Source organism: Marmota marmota, unplaced genomic scaffold, assembly GCF_001458135.2.
Source record: "Marmota marmota marmota unplaced genomic scaffold, marMar, whole genome shotgun sequence".
Lineage (NCBI taxonomy): Eukaryota > Metazoa > Chordata > Mammalia > Rodentia > Sciuridae > Marmota > Marmota marmota.
The window spans coordinates 258,523-264,974 of record NW_026000172.1 but is presented as its reverse complement, the minus strand read 5'-3'; positions in this window follow the sequence as shown (position 1 = coordinate 264,974).

Below are 6,452 nucleotides of genomic sequence, written 5' to 3'. Positions count from 1 at the left end.
GTGCAAAGGTACAGGATGCCTGGTTGCTATGGCAATGCCCTCCATGCTAGAGTCTTATCAGCTTTGACCTTAATATTAGGTACATAATTCCTTGGAATAAAGGAACTTGCTTGCTTGATAACTTTGTTTCCCCAAGCTCTTGTTGCTCCTGGATCTGCCTGCCTAACAGTAACTTCAAACAGTGGACTTTCTTGAAAGCCAAACAGAGCTCCTAACATTACATATTGTAACTGTAAAATGTAACTGCAGAATAAGCAACCTTTCTGACACTCTAAATAATAATGCGGTTATGGTACCAATGACCTAATGTAACCTATTGGTATAAATAAATGTGGCTTGGGGATGCGGATGTGGCTCAAATGGTAGCGTGCTTGCCTGGCATGCATGTGGCCCGGGTTTGATCCTCAGCACCACATACAAAGAAAGATATTGTGTCTGCCGAAAACTAAAAAAATAAATATTAAAAAAAAATTCTCTCTCTCTCTCTCCCTCTCAAGAAAATAAAATAAATAAATAAATAAATAAACGTGGCTGCTTGGACAAAGGGCCACTCTGCCACCTTCCCTGCCTCTGCACCTTTTCTCTCCATCTCCTCTTTATTATTATTCTTTACATTTAGTTTTAATGTTGGGGAAGCTTTGGGAGAAGAAGTAGGTCATGAATAGTTTTGGCCATTAGGTGACTCAGGATCTAAACTGGTATATTGAAGTAAGGCCTGAGTCAGGTGATTTAGAAAGGAAGAGTGGTTTTTATTTTTATCCTGAATGACTTTTGGAGTTTGTAATAATTGATGGCTTTATAAGCTGCCCTTTTTAAACCTCCCAGTAGGCAGGTAATGAAATGGTCCCTTCTTATCTGACCCCCCAGGGGAATTATAATCCCAATTGGGGTCTCTATCAGGAACTGACTCTGTGCCAATAGAATGAGTGTGGGTAGTTTGGTAGTTGTGGGCTTGTTCCCAGACTCATCTGCACTCCTCCGGGAGGAGGGTGTTGGATAAGATCATGTGCATGTCATGAAAGGTGTGGTTGTAGGCCTGTGTTATGTATTGTAACTCCTTGGTATATGTGGCAGGGTTGGAGGTAAAGGACTCTACATGTTTCTCAACTTGAACTCTGATTAACCCCCTCAGACCTGGTGACTTGATGGTGAGGGAGTAAAGGGGCAGGCTCTTGAGTGACTGTGTGAGACCAGGAAATGGGAGGGCTGAAAGACAAGAACATTTAGAATAAAAAAATTTGTACATACAAAATTTCTTTCTTAGCTTGGATAGTGAAGGCTTTAGGGCAGTTGGAGGAGTGGAGGTCACCGAAGCTGGCTCAGAAGCTTCTTCCCCTCACTGCTGGCACAATTCCTGTACTCAGGAGTGCAGGAGTATTGACCGTGAGGGACCTAAAACCTGGGTTAGAACTTTTAATTATCTTGCTTTTAGTGGAGACAAGAAATAAGGCAATCTTAAGCTTTCCATTGAGCAACAATTTATAAAAATCACATTTATAATGTTTATCACATTTATGTTAAATCTGATTTACCCATTTTTAATTTAGGTTACCCATGAAAAGCAAGTTTAGTTAACATTTTAAGTTATTTTTTCTGTTGAAGAAAAATCCTAGAAGTGATGGACATTAGAAGCAATGGACAGTATGTTTAAAACATTTAATTGAAACTGATATTTCCCATTGTCTGGTCATCTGGAAAGAAAGTGTGAGTTAGTTGATAAACCCAGCCTAATTCCCTCTTAAGATCAGGAGCCATTTTGTCACAAGTTACAAAGGATTTATTTCTGTTTTCTGTAAAGTATTAGAATTTCTATTTAGCCTGGCCCTATTTTGATGTTTTAAACTTTCTCGGAATGCCTGCCTGTGCCTTGAACTCACCCATGCCTGGCTTTCCCTGACCAGATAGCAACCTGTCTGAAACTTTAGTGGCGCCTCATAAATTCTGGCTTTCCCCGGCCAGATAACAACCCTCTCTGAAGCTCTAATGATGCCTCATAAATTCTGATGTTGGGATCTAAATTTACTCCCTAAGTGCTGGACCATTTAGACCATTAGCCAGCCTTTGTGTTATACTTGTCAAATCCTGTTATCTGTAAGTTCTCAAGACACCTCTCCTTTTGTAACTTTCTGTACTATAAAGCTGTGCTCCTAGAGAGCTTCGGGCTGTCTTCTATTCCCACGGATTTCAGGAGAGACAGCCCCAGCTGGTCGGAATTACAATCTTGCTTTAATTTGATTTAAATTGGAGTAAGTAGTCTTTTCTTTGCATGGTTTAACATTAGTGATTTTGAAGACATCATTACCTTTGTTTGTTTACCTGATTTAAATTGAACTTTATGTGAATTAAAGGCATTTGGATTCATTTTTGAATTTTAGTTCATGAGTGCTCTGTATGTTGGTTCTTATAGACACATATATGTAGTCAAGACAATACACAGAACAAATGAGTAAAGGCTTTATAACTTTTAAAACTTATTAGATTAAGAGCCAACTTTTGTAAATTGGCATGATTGGTTGATAATTAAGCTTAGAGGACTAGAAGATACTTGAAATGTTTTATTATGGTGGGCATGTGGGTGAAGTCAATTTGCCAGTTAGTGGTGGGTAAATGTCCTCTTTCCTGGTGAGTTTGAAAGGAGGAAGGATTAATGTTAGAGGAAGAATTTGTTTTTTGACATATCTCACAGGAAGAAGAGAGGTCTTGGAGGAATTCGATATAATCTGGGGTGAGCTTATTTGAGAAAGTCCCTTAGACAGGTTAGGGTGAAATAAGTGGTGTAGATAGATGAGGATTTAAAAGGTATCTCTGGTAGTGTCAGAGGGTGTAGGTGTGTTTGGGGCAGTGTCTGGGAGTGTAGAAAGAAGAATGGAGTTGGATTTTTGGTTGGGGAGGGAAGAGAGAGCTGCCTGCCAGGCTGTTGCTATCTGTAATAATGGAATTATCTAATAGGATTTACAATGTACTCTGCCATTAGAAGAAGTAGGGTCTCTGAAGGAATCCAGAGTTTCAGTGGCAAGTAGAAGCTGGGCAGGGCAGCAAGAGGAGCAAAGGGAAGGCTTAGAGTGGAGAAAGGAGAAAGCCTGCACATAAAGAATTTCCCTCCATTTACCCAAACTCTGGCAAAAATTGTAAAGATGTCATAAGATGGCCATTTATATCTTTTTTTCTAAATCATAGAAGGGCCATGACTGAGTGGAAATTTGAATTAGTCAATGGGCCTTTAGATCTGGAACCAAATGGAGGGGGACTAAGTGGGTGAGAAGGTGACCAAGTGGTGAGTCAGATGGGAATTTGGGACTCAGACTGGGAGTTCCCCATGAGAAGTTGGAGTGCTGGAGTGGCTAGAGGCAGGCCTCCTTGATCTAGGCCAAACCAGAGTAGGAGATAGAATAGTGAAGGGGGGTTGTCACCGCACAATCACTGGCTAGGAGCTAACACCTTTCTGGGATTGAGAGAAGGCTGTCATCACCCACTACTTCCCTAGACCTAGGCTTTGCCAATTGAGAGTCTTGGTGCCTGGCCAGGGCCTTCATGAGCTCTGCTGAGGAGCTGAGAACCAAGACCTGAAAAGTGAACTCGCCAAGGGGAAAAGATGGGAAGTTCACGAGTCTTGGTGCTGGGCCAAGATCTAAGTCTCTAGAGAGGAGACTTGTCACTGGAGAGGAGACTTGTGAGGAGGAGGGTAGGAGAAGGGCAAAATCACTTACCTCAAATGAGGCTGGTGTGGAGATGCAGAAAAAGAGTGCTTGGTGAATGGAAGAAGGTGTGTGGTAACTGCTCTGGGCCCTCAGGCCAGGATCCCAAAGCAGCCCAAATCCCCAGAGAGGAGAGTGAGGCTGACATAAGAACCAATGGAAGAAGAGTGGCTTAGGACTGATCACAAACACACCTGGGATAAGAAGCAGGTTTATTGTCAGGAGCCTGATGAGGCTGCGCTGCACAGAGAGAGGGACAGCAGCAGCACAACTCCCCCTGGAACGTTACCTTTTATGGGTAGAATCCTGGCCACATGTTAGGGACAGGGTTAGTCTTGACTGATATAGTGAGCACCCCCTGATCTTGTGGAAGGCACGTTTGTTTCTTGGGAACAAAAACAGGCTGTTTTCCTATCTCTCAGAAGGGGGAACAGGGAAACTGGCATGTCCCTTTATCTTCCCAAGGAGAGAACAAGGAAACCTGTACATCCCATCTCAGGGGCTGGTAAGTTGTCTCCTATCTGTCAATGAGAGAACAGGGAGAGACTCACAGGTCTCCAGACCTTAGGTTCTATCTCAGGCTAGTTTCTATTTCTTTGGAATAAGAACAATATGCTAAAGTGGGGGTGGGGGGAAGGAAGATGGCTGCAACCATGCCAACACTGCGGAGGTGCTCTGGAGGCCCAAGTGGACTGTGCCTCCTCCTGCATGGAGGGTGCGTGTGAGCAGTGCAGGAGGAGATCTGTGTTCTTGGAGGTACTGCTGGCTGGAGCGGCTCAGCTCAGCTAGAAAAGCGCAGGGCTTCTGACTGGCTGAGAAAATGTTTCTCAGAGACTCTGTAGATGGAAAGGAATGACATACAAATTTAATTTAAAAATATTAAAAGAAAGGTTTTTTTTTTAAGGAAGATGAGGTGAGAAAGCAGCACTGTCCTGTAGTGGGTTGTCCCAGGAAGGACAGCTATTAAGCATTCAGGTGATACCCAGCAGCAGTGCAGGAGCTTCCCACTTATCACATCCTTTCTCCATCTCCACCCGCTCTACAAGCACAGCAGGACCACTGGTCACCCAACTCTTGATGCCCTGGAGTAGCCCCAGGAGGTCTTCTGGCCCTGGCTCAGTCAGCCCCTCTGCAGGGAAGACTCCAATCCACTGCTGTCTTTGATGATTAGGCCCCATCAGACTGGCTCTGGAATGCCTTACTATGTATGTGACCCATACTCCTCTTTCTTCCCCTCTAAGCCTCCCAGGGTCAGCAAAGCTCTCCCATCCACCCCCCAAAATAAACAAAAACAAAAACAAACAAACAAACAAAACCCCATGTGTGATACAGAATCTTCATCTATGTTCCAGGAACCACTTCTTTGTGATCATCATCCCTGGGTCCCTTTAGGGGAAAGCTGTCTGTCGGGAAGTTATTTCTTGCAACCTGAGGTCAATATTCAAACTGTGTCCCTCCCAGTCTGGTCTTGACCTGCAGACTTTATCCTGGGTATTTTTGTCTGGATTATGTGAGCAATAAAAGGTGGCAGAGGAAATTAAAAAAACAGGGGTAGCCAGAGGGTTAAAAAGAGAGACAGCTGGATGTGGCAGTGCTGTTGTTATCTCAGCACTTGGGAGGCTGACATGGGAGGAAGGCGGGACCCCAGGAGCTCGGGCCAGCCTAGGTAACACCAGGAGAACCCATCTCAAAAACAGAGAAAGAAAAACAAATTTTCCCTAAAGAAAGACTCCATCTGCCACAAAACTCCTTCCAGCTGAAAGCAAGGCACAAGTGTTGTGGTGGGTCCCTATGCACCACTTTCTAAAGTGAAAAGCTACCCTCTGGATTCAGTGTTGCTGAGTCCAACCTGCTGCTAACTGATGAGGACAGTTCTGGCGAGAGGACAAGGTGCGTTTCATCCAGAGTGGTCTAAGGTGGCAATGGGAACGTGCTGGCAAGGGAGCTGGGAGCAGAGAAAAGCAAAAGAACAGGAGGGGCTGAGGCCGAGGGGACTACGGAGATGGACAGTAAGGAGCCATGAAGAGAAGAGGAAGAAGATTCCTGGCCAAAAGGCCAAGCAGCATCGAGGAGGACAGAAAGGACCACTTGCTAGGATTTATGTACAAGAAGCAGCAGCAGCTGGGCAGCAAGCTGTGCACCCACCGGTTCCCGAGGGAACCACATAAGTTTCTGAGGATTTGGAACCATGATGTGTGCATGCAGGCAGGCAAGAAGATCTGCTAAAGACGCAGGGCAGGATCCACTGGGACTAATTTACTTTATGCCCAGCACCTAACCCAGTGCCTGGGACACAGCTATTAAGTATATTTATTTGACTTGAGCAGTTACTGTTCCCTAAATGCAGTCATTCATTACAACCAATAAGCAACTTCTTTAGGTTAGCTGTGGGAGAAGGTACTGCCCATCTTCCTTTCTCTGAATCTTTAAATCAGTAGAACCTGGGGGTACAGCTAGACTGCAGGCCAGCAGTGACTGTGGACTGCTGGAAGAGACCCCAAGGATGCAGGAGAAAGGGTGCAGGTCAGAGGGCCCAGGGACCAACCTGGTCCCTGTGTGCTCTGCAGCCGCACTTCCATGGTGACTATGGCCCCCAGGCCTGGAAATCCCCTCTCCTGGTCGCCACCCACACAAACTTTGAAACTGGTTGAGCTTCCCAGGGAGGCTTGTGGGGGAGGGTCTGAGGAGATGGCACCCCAGGTCCTCACGTGCGGCCCCCCTTGATTCACCCATCGCCCGCACCCACTCATACCCGCC